Source organism: Herpailurus yagouaroundi, unplaced genomic scaffold (assembly GCF_014898765.1).
Source record: "Herpailurus yagouaroundi ecotype Mexico unplaced genomic scaffold, PumYag 100, whole genome shotgun sequence".
Taxonomy (NCBI): Eukaryota; Metazoa; Chordata; class Mammalia; order Carnivora; family Felidae; genus Herpailurus; species Herpailurus yagouaroundi.
This window is the reverse complement of record NW_024412391.1, coordinates 52212569-52232736: the sequence shown is the minus strand read 5'-3', so window position 1 is coordinate 52232736 and position 20168 is coordinate 52212569. Positions and strand designations below refer to the sequence as shown.

Below are 20168 nucleotides of genomic sequence, written 5' to 3'. Positions count from 1 at the left end.
CTTGTAACCTTCACCTCAGAGGAGATTGTTCTTCAGAAAGAAACATTGAGCGCGTTTGGATTTTCTGAGAATGTAAGCGAGTTTAACAAAAGCTGGTGGTGACACCTGGATCTGTTGTTACTGAAAAGGTTACTTGATTACCTCCCCTATGTTTTCTGGTTTTGAGATTTTGAGTGCTTTTTGCAGAGCTAAGACTGCTGTACAAATGGGCAAAGACAGAACTGTATCTTGAACTCCTCTTTTGGAATCTCTATCTGGTTGGAAAAAATATAGAAAGTCATTGTAGTTATTGTTTGGTTTGTCACTTGGATCCCCAAATATCTGCCCAGTGTGTTCATGGATGGGGACTTATGGGGAATGTTACTGTCATTCAGCGAATATTGTCTTTTGTAGTAAATTATTAACCCAGTGATTATGAAGTAATTCTTCCTGAAAACCTGTCTTCTCTGCTTATATGTTTTATTAAAAGAAATATTATAATTAGGGATATTTTGAAAACTACTTTAAGAAAATAAAAGCACACAGCTATGAAAATTGTTTTTAGGTGGTCTTTATGCTATTTTTGAACGTATCTGTATCTTTGTGCCTATAATATGGTGCTTCATTTTTAATGGAGAATTTAATATATCTTATTTTGGCTTTATGTTTAAAGTGAAACAATCTATTGGAAAACAGATTTTAAAGGTATTAGTATTTCAGTGAAAGGAGCTGAAAATTAGAAAAAGTCAGGAAGCCAATTATAGAAAGAAGAAAAATAATACATATGATAACTTGTGTTGGATAATGTGTGCTATTGGATCTCTGAATTTCAATAAAATATGTCAAAGTAGAGTTCATTTTCCCTTCTGTTGGGAGAACTGATAATCTGCCTCCCCATCTGCCTTCTTACCTTTCTTAGTTGTCTTTCTTTCATATTCTTTTCTCCTAACTCCCAAGAAGGATTTGGGATTTATATAATATGTTTTAAAAAATAAAATACATGACGAGGAAATGAAAGAAAAGAAGGGAGATTAGATAAAGCAAATGTCCTTGGTATATATACTCAAGTTCTGTAAAGTTGCTAGAGAAGTAGATTTGGCTTTGAACTTCTTGGTAACAAGTCTTTTTTCTACTATGAGATGACTCTCCTTCAGCCAAACTGATTAAGTCACCGCCCTGTTTGAAAAATGTCAGAGATTGTCTATAGCCTCTACCTGAGGGACACAAGGACCCCACACCCTTTTCTTGTTAGTCTTTCTTTTCCTCCTCCATGCACCACGAGCCTCTTCTGGTCACCACATGAAGCTCTTTGCCTTCCCCAGTTCCTGCTTTTCTGCCTGTAGACCTTTGGGTGTGACTTTCTCACTGTTGGGAGTGCCCTCCCCTTCATACCAACACACCTCCAGTCCTTGGAAAATTTCTTTATTTATTATTCAAGGCATGCCTCTGTTTCATTCTTCTGTGAAGCCTTCCTTGGTGATCCTGGGCTTCTCTGATACCTGTTACCTCACTGGAAAAGGAACTTATCTCCTATAGCTGGGGGGGTTTTCTTTTTTTTTTTTTTTTTTTTTTTTTTATTATTTCTTTTGGGACAGAGAGAGACAGAGCATGAACGGGGGAGGGGCAGAGAGAGAGGGAGACATAGAATCGGAAACAGGCTCCAGGCTCCGAGCCATCAGCCCAGAGCCTGACGCGGGGCTCGAACTCATGGACCGCGAGATCGTGACCTGGCTGAAGTCGGACGCTTAACCGACTGCGCCATCCAGGCGCCCCTGGGGGTTTTCTTAGTCATAGCTTAGTAATAAACTAAGCTCTTTGAAAGCAAGAGACATCTTTCTAAGATTTTTTTTTTAAATGTGAAACAGTTGGTTATTTGACTCATGGTTCCTTGATTAGCTAATATGTTGCCTAGCACATAAAAGGAGCCAAATAAGTGAAGAACAAAGGATATTTTGTGAGGAGGCTGATAAACTATCTTTGGAGTGAGGGGAAACAGTTGAAAATATCTCAGTAAAACCAAGGTGCTTGATCTCTGTGGTAAATCATGTCCCCTCCCTTTGTTTCTTCTTATTTATTCTTTTGTTGACTTTCTGTTCTTTTAACTTCTTCATGACGGTTTTGAGCTGTTCTTTTGCTTCTGTTTAGGTGCTACCCATTGAAATTTTTTGTGTCCCTCTAGGGTGTCTTGTCTATTCCTTAAACAATAAACAGTGCAAGAGGGTGGTTATCCTTTGCAAGAACTGTGGCCACATACTGAGTTCCCTGAATGTTAAGTCCAAGTTTGGAGCTACTGTAGCTAGCACAGTAGTAGAAAGCCGACCTACCAGCCTTTTGCCTTTTAGTAACTTGAACTCTCCCTGTTTCAATACTTACAAGCTACCTCCCACCCCATTAAAAAAATACACACTGTAGGTAAGAACAGAGGAGGGAGTAAAAGTATTTTCAATTATGGTTAAGCAGCAAATTGTTTTAAGTTGAATTCATTGGTCCAACACCATTTAAACCTTTAAAGTTTTATTTATTTATTTTGAGAGAGGGACAGTGCAAGTTGGGAAGGGGCAGAGAGAGAGGGAGAGAGAGAGAGAGAATCCCAAGAGGGAGAGAGAGAGAGAGAGAGAGAGAGAGAGAAAGAGAGAGAGAGAGAGAGGGAGAGAATCCGAAGCAGGCTCTGCACTGCCAGCGCAGAGCCCAATGTGTAGCTCAAAGGAACAAAACTGTGAGATCATGACCTGAGCTGAAACCAAGAGTCAGACGCTTAACTGACTGAGCCACCCAGGTGCCCCAAACTTTTAAAAATTAATGCATTTTTGAGGTGCCTGGGTTGCTTAGTCAGTTAAGCATCCAACTTTGGCTCAGGTCACAATTTCACGGTTCATGGATTTGAGCCCCACATCCTGCTCTGTGCTGACAGCTCGGAGCCTTTAGCCAGCTTCAGATTCTCTGTCTCCTTTTCTCTGTGCCCCTCCCCTGCTCATGTTCTGTCTGTCTCTCTTTCTCTCAAAAATAAGTAAGAATTAAAAAATTTTAAAAAATGGATGCATTCTTTGCAGACTGTATTATTAACAGTAGTAACATTTTTCTGAGGAACTTCCATGAAATATGTATAAAGGAAAACAGCTGGTTTAAAATTTATGACATTTTGATCTCTGTGTTTTCATTTCTTCTCATTTAAATTGATGAACTCATAAGCACTTTAATATGATAGTTGAAGTCTTCACAAAAATTAAATTAGGTTCCTAAATTTTCTGTGTGTCCCCATTAAAGATGTGTTTTGGCTTTATTATTTGCCACTGTTGCAGCATGATATTGGATAGATGGAGTGATCTCTTCCACTGGCATATATGTAGTCATATGGGGGTTCCTTTCATATCTGCCCAGGAAGTTCATTACTCTAAAGCTCATGGAAAGAACAGATGTGGAATAGGCAAGTACTGCATATCTTTCACTCACAGCTCTCTGGGGAACCTCTTTGGGTAGGCTCTTGTTTGTCACGCACAAAAGAAGTATGTCTTTACCCTGAGTGATGCAATGGTCCAACCTCCTGTGGGGTAACATCCACTGACAATAACGCCATAACCCATTAGTTGATCGCAAACTCCCTGAATCCATAGGGATTTGCCCCAGTCTAAATGAGTGACTAATTCTTAAACTACACGGCAAACCTGAGGTCCTTGGGGAATTGGGACATGTTAAGGTTGGATTGTTTATTTTGCTTGTTATAACTGTAGGATCATTATGGATATGTTTACATCCTGCTGTCGTTGTATGTTCTTAACCAATATACGAGGTAAAGAGGTTTAGTCTTTTTGCTTCTGCTTTCCTTCTGTTCTTTGTCATCCTACCTCCACCCCATAAAAAAAGTGTCCACACTCATCAGATCTAAGGGAATCTATATCTTTTGCTTTGAATACTTTGTTACTTTATCTGTTACTGAGAAATTATACAAATGCATATTTGAGGTTATTAGTAAAAGCCCACGGACTTAAAACATAAGCTCTGGAAACAAGTGTTACCTGTCATCTATCTGCTGTTCACTAGATCTCCCTTTGTCCCAGTTTCTTTATTTGGAAGATATGTAATGAATTTGTTATATCAATATATAAAAGATATAATTGTAGAAGAGATACTAAAGCATTTAGTGTTCATTTAGAGTTAGTATACACAAATTTGTGCTTTTGTCTCAACTGTGACCTGTAACTATCCTTTTGTGAATGTCACTCTAAATACCCACGTCTGTAGGTCTTTTCACACTGGTGACAAAACCATCATTTCCACATTCTATCACAATTTCTAGTTGTGTCTGTCACTTGCTCAAAAGCTTGTTCACTTTTGAGCAAATGGAATTATGTCATCCCTCTTTTTTATTATATATTGGCCTCCTACTCTGTCCCACCTCCAATAAATGATTGTGTTGCCTTGCTTCACCTTTTGGTGTGTTTTTACACCCTTTGCCATGCTGGCATTCTTGTGTGCCTCCCTCTGAATCTGTTCTTTGCCTCTTCTGACTTCTGGTGCCTTAGTTTGTGCAATTATCACTCCAATCTCTGCCTTTCTGTTCACATTGCCTTCTCTGTGTATGTCTAATCTCCCTTTAATAAGGATATATATGATTGCATTTAGGGCCCACCTGGGTAATCCAGGATAATCTTTCCATCTCAAAATCATTAATCACAATTGCAAAGTCCTTTTTTTTTTTTTTTTTTTTTTTTTTTTAACATATGAGATAAAATTCACAGGTTCCAGGGATGAAAATGTGAGTATCTTTTGAGGGGTCATTATTCAACCTACCCTACACACCTGACTGAAATAATGTCTCAAATCCTTCCATTTCGTAATTTCTGTTCATGAATTTGCTCATTCACTCACCCATTCATCAGACTTTCATGCCCACTGTATGCCAAACACTGCCCGAGATGTTAGGAATAACACCCTGACCATACTTTTAATTACTTGATTATTTTGTTGATAAGATGTACCATACAGAGTAAACAGAGATACAGGCAAAAGAGACAGTTTGATCCAGACTGTAAGATTAATTCTTTATATGTCTCCTTTTACCTAATTCTAGAGCTTAAGTCACCATCATGCCTCAGTGCTCATAAATTAGTTCAGTAACTATAGAGGTTATGTGTAGCCTATGGGCCAGAAAGTATTTTACAGGAGGGAAAACATATATCAGCTTAAATTCAATTTCAAAGAATGTGTTGAGTACAAAATACAGACCTTGCCCTCTAAGGAATTTATAATCTTATACAATTCTTATCAACCTTTGCTGCATGTCAACATCAACAATAGGGCTTTAGAAAAATATCCCTGCCTGTTCCCCACTACATATCATGCTTGATTTTGATTTTGGGTGGACCCTAGAGGTCTTTTTTTTTTTTTTTTTTTTTTTTTAAGCTCATCAGGAAATTCTTACATGCTGCTAGTATTGAGCACAAAGAATCTTTGGTCAAGTAGAAGTTACCTGTAACTAGGAAAACAAAGGCATAGGTACTGTTAAAAATGTAAGTCAGAATGCCGTAAGTTCCATTAAGATAAAAAGAAACAAAATAATTTGTATACTTAGAGGAGGATGAGATCATATCTGTCTCAAGGGAAATTTGGAGAAGGAAGTACACGAAATGTCCTTCACAGATGGGTAAGATTTCAAAAGATTTGGTGTGTAGGAATAGGGGAGGTGGGTGGTCATGGCTAGAGGCAAGGGCTGGGGGCTCACATCTAGGCATTAAATTTCGTTTTGCTTAGATTTTCTGTCCTGGAATCCAGAAGTATCTGAAAAATATAACTTTAAACCTGATCTTCTAATCCATTTCAAAGGCAGTAGAGAAGAAAAAATTTTACTTACAGCTAATAGGTTGATTTATACATTAAAAAAAATTTAGAAACAGGGTAGGTGGACCTCTGAAATTTTAATCTAGGACCTGTAAATATTAGGAGCAGGCTTCAGTGAGAATAACAGAGATAGAGGGAAAGTTTTATTTTAAATGTTTCAAAAGAAGACTGGAAAACAGAAAAGCACAGTAGGAAGCAACAAAAGTAATTATGAAGTTCAAAAATGATAATAGAATTAGTGGGAGTAAGTGATATTGATAGAAAAGATAGTTAACTTTTGCTGAATTTTTCCCACAAGCTAGGGGCTTCATTACTATATTGTCTTCATTTCATGGAACTCTTCATAACTCTTGAGGTATAGGTACTGTTCTTATCCCTGTTTTACAGATACGGATCTTGAGGTTTTGAGAGGTTAAATATCTTGCTCTGTCAGGGTCTCACAGTAAATTGAGTGGAACAGATCTAGGACTCAGATCTAGGAACTCTAATTCAGTAGTGTGTATTCTTGACCATAGTTCTGCTAGTTGTCAGGAATAGCTTGAGACATAGAGTTGATGAAGAGAAATTTGTCCTAGAGCTAGAAATTTAAGAATCATCTGAATAAAGGTCATAGTTAAAAACATGGGTAGCTTAAAATTAGCAAGCATGACCTTATCAATTAAAAGATGGAAATAAAGAAAAAAGAGAAAAAGAGGAGAGAGGGCCAAGGACTAAGTCACACTGAAACTTTCAGGGACAGTGTCTTATCCCTCTTTAAGGCTGCTGCTAACTTAACACATGATTCATTAAAGAAAAAAAAAAAAGTTCTTGAATAGTTAAGTAAGCAACTGAACCCATCTTTCCATTCTAAAATTTTCAACCTATGCTTAAGGTTCTACTTCCTAACTTCACTTACTCGAAGGAAACAATCCTAAACACTTTCTTAAATTCTCTTGCCTGTATTTGTGAACCTGATTTAGTTTCAGATCCTTGGGGTCTTTGTTGGATCCCATTTTTTCCACCTTACCCCATGTTTTCCCCGGTGGAAGAAGGCTACTCTGTAGAGAGGTTATGCCAGTATAAGAGGATTTGCAGAGTGGTTCAGTATTTTTATCCTTTTAAACCATTGGTAGACTAAATTATTGAAAGGATAAATAATACATAAATGGTGATGTGTCTTGGCCATTGGATGTCTTTCTCCTTCTGCTTCTTTTGGAGTTCCTGCAACTTCATTTCATTCCCTATTGCTACATAGCACACAGGAGACAGCACTATTAAATAACCCAGGAAAATAAAGTTATTGCTGTTGAAATACATAAATTACCTTCTTTTTTGTTACCTGCTGGTATAAGCAGATCAGGCTTCCTATGCTTGTCTGGTTCTTTTTAACCCCCATTGTTCTGCAATCTGGATCCAGCATTATTTATTCGAAGGGTTTCAGGAATTGAATGAAAAGGATTTCAGAATAGCTGTATGGTTGTGTCAGATATTTTAATGCTATAATGTTGTATTTCTTTTGCTGGTGTTTTCAGAATCACATTTTTGTCAATGATTTATAACTTCAACTATTACAAAATTAGCATGATACCTAAACTCTTAAAAAAATACCACAGAGCACTAATCTGTAACCTGCCTGACCTATTTTTTTTCTAGTGCTGTAATTTGAATGCTGTGTATAATGTGGTCTTCTTATATAACTCATCCCACCTAACTTTATGAGGAAAATTAATGGAATGGGACTCTCATAAAATCATTTGATTAGAATCAAGGGAAATCTAACTTGCATTGAAGGTCAAGACTGCCTTTCTGAGTAAGCAGTTTTATGGTTCGAAGTAAAACAACTTATTTATAGACAGCAATCAACAAGGCAAAAAAAAAAAATCCATCATTCTGTTTGAAAGACGTTGGGTAAGCCAGTGATTCTTGGTTTGGGCTCTGCCTTAAAGTCATCTGTAGCGCTTAAAGGAAACAAAGACAGAACCTTGAACTGGAACCACCAACCTCAACAATTTTAATTTATGGACTCCTTATAGGTCTATGCGCGGGTATTCATTTAAACCTCCAAAGTGATTATAATGTGTAACCAATGTCCAGAGCCACTATGACAAGGAACATCAGGGAAGTACAAAAAAGCAGGAGAAAGTAAATAAATATAAAATTCTTGTTCTTTAGGAGATAACATTTACTTTCTACAAAAAGGCAATGTTGTTTTATTAGTTATGAAAATTAAACACTTGTTCTCCTATTTTGAAAGCATGCAAATTAATTTCATTTAGATATTAATTGTTACAAGGATATGTGAGAATACATATTGGTGTGTTTAAAAAAGCCCTTTTCCTGTGTTTCTAAATGTACTTTTTTATGTTTAAGATTTTTGAAACTCAACTGTGGGTCTAGCTGCTCCCCCCCATCATAAATCATCTGATTTATTAACTGAAAATGTACATTAATTTACAAATGAATAATTTAAAGTCAGAGGAATGAATGTGGCAGTTTCAGTCAATGACAAATTCATCGATTATCTTGGGCATTTCTTTCTCCATAAGGAAAGTTACTGTTTCAAAATGATGTTTGGTCACTTTGTGCAAAGTATCTTGATCATTCTGGGCCTGAATTGCTTTCTCCACAAGACTAAGGTACCACACATTGCTGAATAGCAGAGACCACGTATTGAGTGTTCCTTATATTTCACATTCTAAATGTGCCAAATACTTTGTATGTGGTATTTCATTTATTAAAGTGAAAACCCTATAGGGTAAGGGCTATTTTCTAGAATCCCCATTTTAAAGATGAGAAACCCCTTTCAGAGATAGATAAGATATCCAAGGTTGTGCATCTGCTTAGGGTCAGGGTGTGAATTCAAGCAGTCAACACTATGGGCAGTGGTACAAAGTGACAGTAACTCAATATAAAGACAAATTTTTCTGTTTAACCGGTTGGTTAAGATCAGAATTTAAAGCTTGTATCATCGTTACAGAAACGCTTTCCAAAAAGACAGTTCTGATACTTCCCAAAGGACAGCAGATTTTTCTGTTGTAGCTAACAAGAAACAGGTGTGCTGTGGTGTTAGCATTCGTGACTGGCACTGGACTAGCAGGAGGATGGGTGCTCTGTGGTGCTGGCTGCGTTTTGAGGAAGGAGCAGTATTTTCCAAACTTCCTCAGGCCCATAAGACTCTTCCCCACTCTTCACTTCCAAATCGTAGGAGGGAAAACTTTGTGTGAGGGCAAGCATGGAAGAGAGCTCATCTGGAATAACATGAATGGGCTTGATGAGTGTGGGTGGTGCAAAGCTCAACAAACTTGTGGTCAGAAGACCTCAGTTAAATTCCCCTGGCTCTGACACTCATGCCATAAAAGTACCTCAACTTTTCTGAATCTTAGTTTTCTCATCTTTAAAATAGAAATGATGATAGTAGTAACCGAATTCCTTGACTCAAGTAGCTGAATCAAATGAGACAATATACTGTAAAAACTCTAAGGGATAAGGTGTTTTAATACTGTTAAAGTTAATAAAGCAGATTTTTCTTTTCTAGCTGGAAGCCTTTATTTAATGGGCAGAATAGAAAAAACAAAACAAAACAACAAAACAATGAAACTCGAAGAAACTTTAATTCTACAATACCACTTGATTTTCAATGTCCTCTACCAGAACACTTGGACTTTATCTTCACACAAATGTTCAAAACCCCTAGGCATTTAAGCTGTCTCTAAGTGCACCAATTACTCTTTAATGGCCAAATCCCATGATCTTTTTTCAGTCTTCAATAGAATTGTCATAGCAGTAGTAATTCATTCATTCAACCAGTGTATGTTGAGTGCCTACTGTGTGTCTGGAATGGTTTTAAATCATTGAACATAAAAGTTGGTGAAAAGAAAAGCAGAAAAACAATGAAATTGTCCTGTTAGTCACCTACTATGGATCAGGTGTTACAGATCATTTCATTTAACCCTTACAGCAATCCTGCAAAATTTTTTACTAGCATAATTTATAAACAAATATACTAGGATTAGAGAGCTTAAAAGATGTGTCTAGCATGTGCTAGCAAGAAGATGGTAGAACTGGGGTTAAAACCCTATTTCCTGTCCTTACAAATGATCTTTCTTTTAACCATTCATTTATGAATTCATTTACTTATACTGTACCCAGTCTAAATTCTTTTGACCTTCTTTCTTTCTATGAACATCACAGATACCTCCTCAGCCACTTGTGCTTAAAACAATGGTGCCACTTTTGAAACTCTTATTCTGCTCCCCTGCACATCAAGTTGGCTTGGATTTTGACTCTATTTTCCGTTTTTGTTGCTAGCCTTTAGCATTCATTACTTCTGGCCACAACTATTGTCATAGGCTTCCAGCTAATCTCTCTATTTTTAGTCTCTCCTGCATTCAGCCTAATTGTACAATGCTGCCTAGTAAAGCACTGCTGCTAAAGCACAAATCTAATTATTTCCTTTATCAAAACTCTCCATGGCTTGCCATGGTCTATAAAAACTGGCAGTACTTATGAGACATTTCTAGTGTCCATGGTATAGGGCAAACCACATTTCTGGCCTTCTCCTTCAATGTGCTCCTTCCCATACATGCTAACAGTGTTTTTCAGTCTTGTCTGATAGGAATCACATGGGGCTTATCAATACACAAATTCTCAGGCCCCACTTGAACCTACCTAGATAGAATCCTTAGGGATTTACAAGTCCTTGTGGTAAAACCAGCTGGTACTCTGATAGGCTCCGAGCACAGGGACACAGTTGTGACCACCCTGGGACTCTAGCTACCACTGAGTGTTGAGGAAATCAGCCAGTACTGTCTGACATTATGACACTTAGTCATATTTGAGGTCTCCTGACCACCCTTTTACACACGTCACTGAGGTGTAAACCAAGTGCCCCCAAACCCAAACGTTAATTAAAGTGAGATCTTGAGAGAAGTGATTTTCTCATATTTGTGTGAGCATGAGATATTTTTATGTGCCCTCATATGGAATACATAAAGATTAACTTGTAAATAAATGTTGAGTTAATATAAGGATTGTCTCATTTCTAAATTATACATATATAATTTATGTATATAGTTTTATTGTATATAATTTCTAATTTATATATAATTATATGTAGTTTCTGGATATAAATTAGATATTTGTATATATAAGTATATACAAATAAATAACATATAAATATTTGTATTTTATATAAGCATATAAAATAAATAATATATAATCCATAAAAATATAAATTATAAATATATAAATATATTTATTGATATATAATATATGACATATATTATATAACATACAATTTCATATGTGTGAAAGAGACAGAATGCACCCAGGAAAGAGACATATACATATATAATTGTATATAATTATGTATATGCATAAATGATTATGGGCATTTATATATAATGTATATGAATATATGTGTTTGTCTATAGATACACACATACACATATATGGCTTTTCTTTCAAAAAAGGACATAAACTGGCTTAGAAAAAGATCTTCAGTATTGCAAAATAAAAGACATTAATAATAAGATTATGAAATAAGAGAAAAATGATGACCAGAAAGTAAGATCGAGTAGAGGTATTATTCTGTAACACCTCTACATTACCATTGAAATGGCTACTAAATAGTATATTGAAATAAAGATCATTGCTTTTCTTTTTTTCTTTATCCTTCCCAATTTGTACCACTAATAAGCAAAATTACCTAGTTTAAAAAATCTCCTATGTCACCACACTACATATAAACACATTTCTTTATTCTCAGTAATACCCATTTTCCCCAAATTCCTTTTAAACATAGTATTTTTATGAACTGCAAATTTCAAAATTGTGAGTAAAATAGCATGCAATTATTTTGTTTTGGAACACAAAAATATCTAGATCTTTTGGCTATCATGCAAGTTAGGCTTGAAAATAAATATGGGTAGACGTTTAACTGGAAATTGAAGAAATCATTTCAAAACCCCTACATAAAATGAGATATTTAATTATATACTGTGAATGTGACCATTTAATCTGAATCCTAATTCATTTTTTCTTGCCTGCATCCATTCATTCACAGCATGTTTATTAAGTACCTACTATGCAAAGTGCTGGAAAAGATGTATATTTTTAAAATTTTGCTACAGCCTTGGAGAGCCTGGGTGGCTTAGTCAGTTAAGCATCCGACTTTGGCTTAGGTCATGATGTCACAGCTCGGCTGGTGAGTTTGAGACCTATGTCAGTCTTTGTGCTGACAGCTCAGAGTCTGGAGTCCACTTCACATTCTGTATCTCCCTCTCTCTCTGCCCCTCCCCCTGCTCACGCTGTCTCTCTCTCTCCCTCAAAGAAAAAAAAAAAAGTTAAAAAAAGTTAAACAGAAACTTTGCTACAGCCTTAGTACTCACTGAGTCACAATGACTTTCTCAGAGCTGAAGAAAAGTAAATCAAATCTGTATCTCCGTTCCAGGTTAATTTGCTTCAACATTAAAATACTTTTTTTTTTTCGTATTGGTTTTATATTTCAAATATGTAGGTATCTTTGTTCTTTTGTTAGCTTATGAAATATTTTTTGAGAATTAGAGTCGTACTATGTCTGCCATGAAACCAGTGTCTCTACCATTTTACTAGGTAGAGTGTTCTCTTTTGCAAGTGGGACAGGCTAGTTTAGGATCTGTGCTTTTAATTAGTTTCCTGACCTGCTTTTATTGTATCAGCATTCAGGCCTTAGTCATCTCTTATTCAGAGGGTTTTTACATGCTATGTGTGTTTGTACTTGGCTCTTGGAGCTACTCTCTTCCTTGGTAGGAAGAGCCATGCTATATACACCCTAGAAGAGGCCGTGAGGAAGGCTGTTGTTGCCCTTGGTTACAGCTCTCTAGTAAAAAGAGGCTGGGCTTTGAAGCTAGGTAGATTCGTGTTTAAAACCAGTCTCCCTCACTTGCTCACTTTTTGATCTTGGACAAATTATCATTTCTGAGCCACAGTTTTCTCATTTGTAAAACATGGAGATTATTGTTTATCTCATGGATTTCATTGATGGTAAAAAATTTGCTTCCCTTTCACTATCAAGAAATATTTGTCAAGTATAATTAAGTGATAATATTTGTGGTATTTCATATATCAAACTAATTGCGATCACTTGTTTTACCTGTCAGTTTCCTGTTATAGGCCCAATGTTTATGGCACCTCCAAATTTGTATGTTGAAGCCCTGGTTCTCAATGTGTTGGTTTTTGGAAGTGGGGCATTTGGGAGATAATCAGGTTTTTTTAATTTAATTTAATTTTTTAATTTTTGTTAACGTTTATTTATTTTTGAGACAGAGACAGAGCATGAACGAGGGAGGGCCAGAGAGAGACGGAGACACAGAATCCGAAACAGGCTCCAGGCTCTGAGCTGTCACCACAGAGCCTGACGTGGGGCTCAAACCCACAAACCGTGAGATCATGACCAGAGCTGAAGTCGGACGCTTAACCGACTGAGCCACCCAGGCGCCCCGAGATAATCAGGTTTAGATTAGGTCATAAGAGTAGGACCCTCACGATGGGATTAGTGCTCTTATAAGAAGAAGAGAGAAAGATCTTCTTCCATGAGCATGTACCAAGAAGGGCCATGTGAGCATGCAGAAGGAAGGTGGTTATCTACAAATGAGGAAGAGGACTCTCACCAGACGCTGAATCTGCCAGCACCTTGATCTTCGACTTCCCAGCTTTTAGAACTGTGAGAAAAACATTTATGTTGTTTCAACCACCCAAGCTGTGGTATTTTGGCATAGCAACCCAAACTAAGACCACCCTTTTTTTTTCAATTTCTTACCAACTCCTCAGAGTAAGAGGTATAGTTTACATCTTTGCTGAGGATTCCCAGTATTTAGTGTACTATCTAGTACATAGGACTTAATAAGGAAGGTGTTGAATACTTCTTCATCTTCATGTTCTTATCATCCTTAGCCTCAGCGAAGGCTCTCCCCACGACTCGTCCACAAAAACCCATGATGGTTTAGACAAATAGGCTAATATAAAAACCTACAGTTTGATCAAAAGGTTCATAAGGAAAACAATGGAATATAGATTCCACTATGAGGTTGGGTATAAAACTGAGTGGATTTGGATTCAAGCTCTGTCATTTATTAGCTGTGTTAGGAAGGGAACTTATTTAACTTGACCAACTCAGTTTATTTTTAAATAATCTTGACAGGCTTGTTTTGAGCATTATCACGTAATAAAAGAAATGTGAAGGTTTTCTGAATAGTTTTATCATTCTGTACCATTATTTAAATATGTTTACAGTGTTTCTCAATTCCTGAAAGAATGACTTTAAACACCCAGAGAACTCTTTTTTGAATATCATTCTTTGTTTCAAACGTATTTCCTTGTGGCAGGAAGCGATAAAAACACATGGCACTGACGGCTAGTGACTGAAGAGGAAGTTAATGGTGTTTGTTTTTCCTCCAGAATTAGTAGTTCAAAAATTAAAAATAAAAATGTGGCTTGCCAAGTTTGGAAAATGCACAGAATGCTTTGATTACAGGATTACAATGGACCTAATTTTTTGACATTAATATTTCTTTCATGTTTATAATTCAAAGTGCTTTTTAAAGTTAAAACTTTGAGGCTTTACATTTTATTTTATAAACTGTCATGAATAAAATATCCAAATGCTATTAAATACATGTGGAATTTACTTCTTTACCCGGTAGACTTAGAAAGCAAGAGAAGGTTTACAAAGTAAAGCAATTTGAAATCACTTGACAAGCACAGATGATGCTGTTAGGATTCCATGTCTCGATGGTAATGCCTTTGAGGAAACAATGTTTTAGATGGTTTTTAAGCTATAATGGGAAGAAGTAAACAAGACCTTTCCCTAGCTATGTACTGAAAAAACCCCGATTGTGATTGGGAAGTATTGTTTGACTCAAAGCCAGCTCATTTTTCACCAGAGACTCCTGCACACCCACAAGTTTGGGCCATTACTAAAGATGGTGAGGATGAGGTGGGATGAAGAGGGGGGTCTGCAACAGACGGCATCCAATTAAGAAAATCTACAAAAGTGACAAAGATGCTATTCTAGAAACTTAGAATAATTTTATTTCAGGGAACAAATTGTGTAGTTTCGAAGGGAGAATACAACTACTATGAAATATCTTTCATTTAATTAAAACCAAGGTTTATGTGGTTTGCTGCTGCTGCGTGAGTACCATTTTGACTTTTGTTTAGTTATTGCTGGGTGGCTTACAGAGATTCAAATGTACTTTATTACGGGTTAAGGGAGTTCCTTTGGTAAATGTTTAACTTTTCATTGCAAAATCCCCTGTGTTCACCTCTGCTGTCAGGTGGGGCAATAGTTGTACACCCTGGGAAAAATCACTTCTAAAGCCTGTTGAATGGAAAGTATTGTGGGTATTTATTGTGAGGAAGAAGGGAAAGCAAAGATGTTACAGGGGTTATATCATTTCATTCAGTAATTAGCTTTGGAAAGGTCATTGAGGACCTAGCATTTAGGAGTTGTGGATATTTTTAGATCGCGTCTACATAAAATCATGATCTTTCCTTTAATGAGCTAGAAAGAAATCATATAGTCCTGTGTTTTCTGCATGTCACATGGGGTCTTATCAGGCCATGGAATCAGTTTTGTACTTGCAATTAAATGGTTCAATAGAATAGACCATATTACAAGATACCAGAGTGCACATGCATTATAAGATCAAGTATTAATTTGTGAAAATTGAAATTGAGTTTTCTATAGACAAATATGTTTCTATATATACATATAAATATATTTCATTTAATATGAAATGAAGTTTTAGTGTGAGTAGCAAATGAGGAAGTTGGAAGTTACTGATTGAATCCTCACATTTCTCTGATAGGATACTAAAAGAGACTACTTCTGGTTTATTTGAGTAGGTCTCACTGAGGTGACTTATCTGTATCATCTGGCCTGTCTTCTGTTAGAATCTTTGTTTTGATCACCTTGTCATCATTTACATTTCACCCCCATACTTAAAACTTTCTGTATTTTTGTCCATAGGATTTGAGTCAAAGATGTTGATTCTGGGGAAATTAATCTTCACTTAGCCTCTGAGCACCATGCTGTGGGTTGGTTGTTACTGGGGATGCCAAGTGGAAAAGAATAAACCTTTACAACTGGCTCTATAGATATTTTGTATATTTTCCATAGGTTAAGTATGGTGGAAAGTTGGAACAATAATAAATTTCATCAGTACATACAGGTACTGTGTATTAGCTTCTACCACTTGCTCAGTTCAGTTCAACAAGTATTTCTTCAGCTCCTACTTTGTCCCATGTATTTTCCCATCCACTTACTGCCTCCTATATGTAGTTAATTAAATTGATCCCTCACTTTGCTTGTGGGATATCCCAGCAGATTTACCGAAGTACATGGTGTTTTGGGGTTCTTTGTTAAAGATAATAGAGATGTAGCTCCAGGTTTTTAACACAATATTACACTTTGGGACTCTGTTGTGTTTGGTCTAGAAATGCTCCTGAAGTCAACCTTTCACTCATTCAGAGGTTCCACGATGAATAAAGTTCACACAGACTGTTTTTCTGTGTCTTACTTTCATAACACATTGATTTTTATTGAAATTTCTCCTTGCTGTTATATACAAAATGTCAGTGCTGGAGATTCTTAATTTGTATTCTGATAACTTGAGAATTAAGGCAGCAGGACCAAGGGGACCGACTGCCTGGATGCCATATGAGGTTTTCTCATGCTCACCTTGTTACTCCTTTTTACTGGCCTTTCTGTATGGCAGTTACTGAAGGTGATGTTATGGTTTCTGCCTTTCTTTCTTTTGTTCTTTTCTTTTTCTTTTCTTTTCTTTTCTTTTCTTTTCTTTTCTTTTTTCTTGTCTTTTCTTTTCTTCTTCTTCTTCTTCTTCTTCTTCTTCTTCTTCTTCTTCTTCTTTGAAGTATATGAAGTGTATTGTTTTGTTTAGTTTGGTTATTAGTTGAGTATTGACCATATAAGTCATTGCTGATGCAGGTACAGCATCGGGGAAGAGTCCCCAGATGGCACCATGAGCCTGCTTTTTCTTGATGGGTCAGTACAAAGACGAATACCCATTAGGCCTAAGCAAATGAAGGATGATGTATAAACATAACCTGATCTTTTTGGTGGGTCTAGAAAAGCTGCCTTTTTTTCTTTTTAAAATTCTCAATATTTTTAATCTTCACTAATTTGAAAGATTGAATATGATAGTTTGTAGTCATTTTTACTTGCATTCTTATTAGTGGTTTTGAACATTTTTCCATGTATTTATTGGATTTTCTTCCCCTGTTTTCAATTTGTTTGTACCCTTTGCATATGTTTCTTTTAGACTATTTTTTATTGATTTTAAAGAGCTTTTTGTATATTATTGAAATTATATTTTATATAACAGTAAAATACACATAACATGAAATTTACCCTTTAACCCTTTTAGAGTGTGTACTTCCTTGGCCTGAAGTATTTTTACATTATTGCACAGCTGTCACCACTATCTTTAGAACTTCTACATCATCCCAAAGTGAAAAATAAAAAAGCAACCATGCCACAAAGTAGGTGGCAGTGTCTTACCCATACATGTATTGTGCAGGCCTGAGGACATCTTTTATCCTTGGCAAGGAATGTGCTAACCTCTTCTCCTTTCATACAAGGATAGAAAAACGGCTTGAATGATGTAATCCTCTCATTGTTTCTCCGAATCCAAAGCTTCCTTGATTATTGCTACTTCACTTTAAGAGATGTACTTAAAATTAAATAAACAGGTGAAAATATGTTCTCATATGACCATCTTACTGAGCAGATTCTGTTTTGTTGAGTCTTTATAGTTCCTACACTTTAATATACTGGTGTTTGATGTTTTCTTTGCTTGCCAATGTGGTATTTCCAGCTGTGCATGGAAATTAATTTTCTATTTGAATAGACAATTCCAGGAAACTATCTATTAAGTTTATAGGAGGCAAAGAGAATGTTCTTTTACAATTTTTTCCTGGTATTCTTGGCATTATAAGGGGAGTAAAAAGGTTGATATAAGAGTCCATGATTGGCAGTTTATTTTTTGTTTTTAACTAATAGTACATAAGTAAAATAAACATTGCCACGGATCACAAAGATGGTCAAAAATAGAATGTGTTTGGCAATGAGAACTCACCCTCCATTTAACAAAACAATCCTAAATGGATCTTCCATGGATTCTAAAACCTTTCTTGGGCAATAGATCCCCTTCTGTATCTGACTGGTTCTGTGAAATCTCAAAATCTAAGGTCCGTAGAATATTCCAAAACCCCAGGAGCCAGGTGTGTTTTAGAAATGAGATTTTATCAGTTGTGTTTTTTTTTTTTTTTAATTTTAACATTTACCAGCTTTGGAGTTAAAAAATTTTTAATTCCAGTATACTTAACATACAGTGTTAATAGTTGTTTCCGGTATACAGCATAGTGATTCAACAGTTCTGTACATTACTCAGTGCTCCTCATGACAAAAACATTCCCTTCACCTACTTCACCCTTCTCCCTATCCACCTCCCCTCTGGTAACCATTAGTTTCTTCTCTGTAGTTAAGAGTCTGATTTTTAGTTTGTCTCTTTTTTTCTTTGTTTCTTAAATTCCACATGTAAGTGAAATCACATGGTATTTGTCTTTCTCTGACTGATGTGTTTCACTTAGTATTATTCAGCCATGAAAAGAAAGAGATCTTGCCATTTGCAGCAACATGGAAGGATCCAGAGGGTATAAAGCTAAGAGATTTTATCAGTTTTTTAAAAGGTAGCATGGGACATAAATCCTGTGTTACATGGCATGTCACTTTTATTTTTTATTTTTATTTATTTTTATTTTTAAAACTTTATTTAGCCTTTTAAAAAATCTTTTCCTTTTTCTTCAATTTACATTTTTGTTAGTTAACATTCGGTGCAATATTGGTTCCAGGAGTAGAATTTAGTGATTAATCACTTACATGCAACACCTAGTACTTATCACAAGTGCCCTCCTTAGTACCCATCACCCATCCAGACCATCGCCCACCCACCTCCCTCTGTGAACCCACACTTTGTTCTCTATCATTAAGAGTCTCTTGTGGTTTGTTTCCCTTTCTTCTCTTTTTCCTCCTTCTTATATGTTCCTCTGTTTTGTTTCTTAAATTCCACATATGAGTAAAATGGTACAATATTTGTGTTTCTCTGACTTATTTCACTTAGCATAATACATTCTAGTTCCATCCATGTCATTGCAAATGGCAAGACTTCATTCTTTTTGATGGCTGAGTAATATTCCATTGTATGTATACACCATATCTTCTTTATCCATTCATTAGTCGAGGGACATTTGGGCTGTCTCCATAATTTGGCTATTAGTGATCATGCTGCTATTAACATTGGGGTGCACATACCTCTTTGAATCTGTATTTTTGTATCCTTTGGGTAAATGCCTAATAGTGCAAATGATGGGTCATAGGGTAGTTCCTCTTTTTAGTTTCTTGAGGAACCTCCATGCTGTTGTCCAGAATGGCTGCACCAGTTTGCAATCCTACCAACAATACAAGAGGGTTCCCCTTTCTCCTCATCCTTGCCAACACCTGTTGTTTGTTTGTTGTTAATTTTAGCCATTCTGATAGGTGTGAGGTGGTATCTCATTGTGGTTTTGATTTGTATTTCTTTGATGGTAAGTGATATTGAGCATCTTTTCATGTGTCTGCTAGTAATTTTGATGTAATTTGGAAAAGTATCTATTCATGTCTTCTGACCATTTCTTAACTATTTGTATTTGGGGTTTTGAGTTTGATAAATCCTTATAGATTTTAGATACTAATCCTTTATAAGATACTATTATAACCCTTTATAAGATACTAACCCTTTATAAGATACTATTTAGATACTAACCCTTTATATGTTGTTTGCAAATATCTTCTCCCATTACGTAGGCTGCCTTTTGGTTTTGTTGTTTCCTTCAGTGTGCAGAAGCTTTTTTTCTTGATGAAATCCCAATAGTTCTTCTTTGCTTTTGTTTCCTTTGCCTTTGGTGATGTGTTCTAGTAAGAACTTTCTACAGCCAAGGTCAAAGAGATTGCTGCCTGTTTTGTCCTGAAGTATTTTGATGGTTTCCTGTGTCACATTTAGGTCTCTCATTCTTTTTCAATTTATTTTTGCATATGGTGTAAGAAAGTGGTCCACTTTTATCCTTCAGTGTGTTCCTGAAAGACACAGGATTTTTTCCAACAACATTGTTGAAGAGACTGCCTTTTTTTCCATGGGATATTCTTTCCCGCTTTGTTGAAGATGAGTTGGCCATTTAATTCTGGGTCCATTTCTGGGTTTTCTCTTCTGTTCCATTGATCTATATGTCTGTTTTTGTTCCAGTAGCATACTGTTTTGATGACTACAGCTTTCTAATGT

General features: G+C 36.1%; 1 protein-coding gene and 1 non-coding gene across 21 annotated transcripts in view; one reads left to right on the top strand and one right to left on the bottom strand.

The window, feature by feature from the left end:
• HDAC9 (histone deacetylase 9) overlaps positions 1 to 20168 on the top strand; it is a 931635-nt gene that overhangs the window by 79704 nt on the left and 831763 nt on the right. The window lies entirely within an intron of this gene.
• Positions 17307 to 17435, bottom strand: LOC121029016 (U6atac minor spliceosomal RNA). The gene has a single exon (XR_005789538.1). It is a non-coding gene; the product is annotated as a U6atac minor spliceosomal RNA (small nuclear RNA).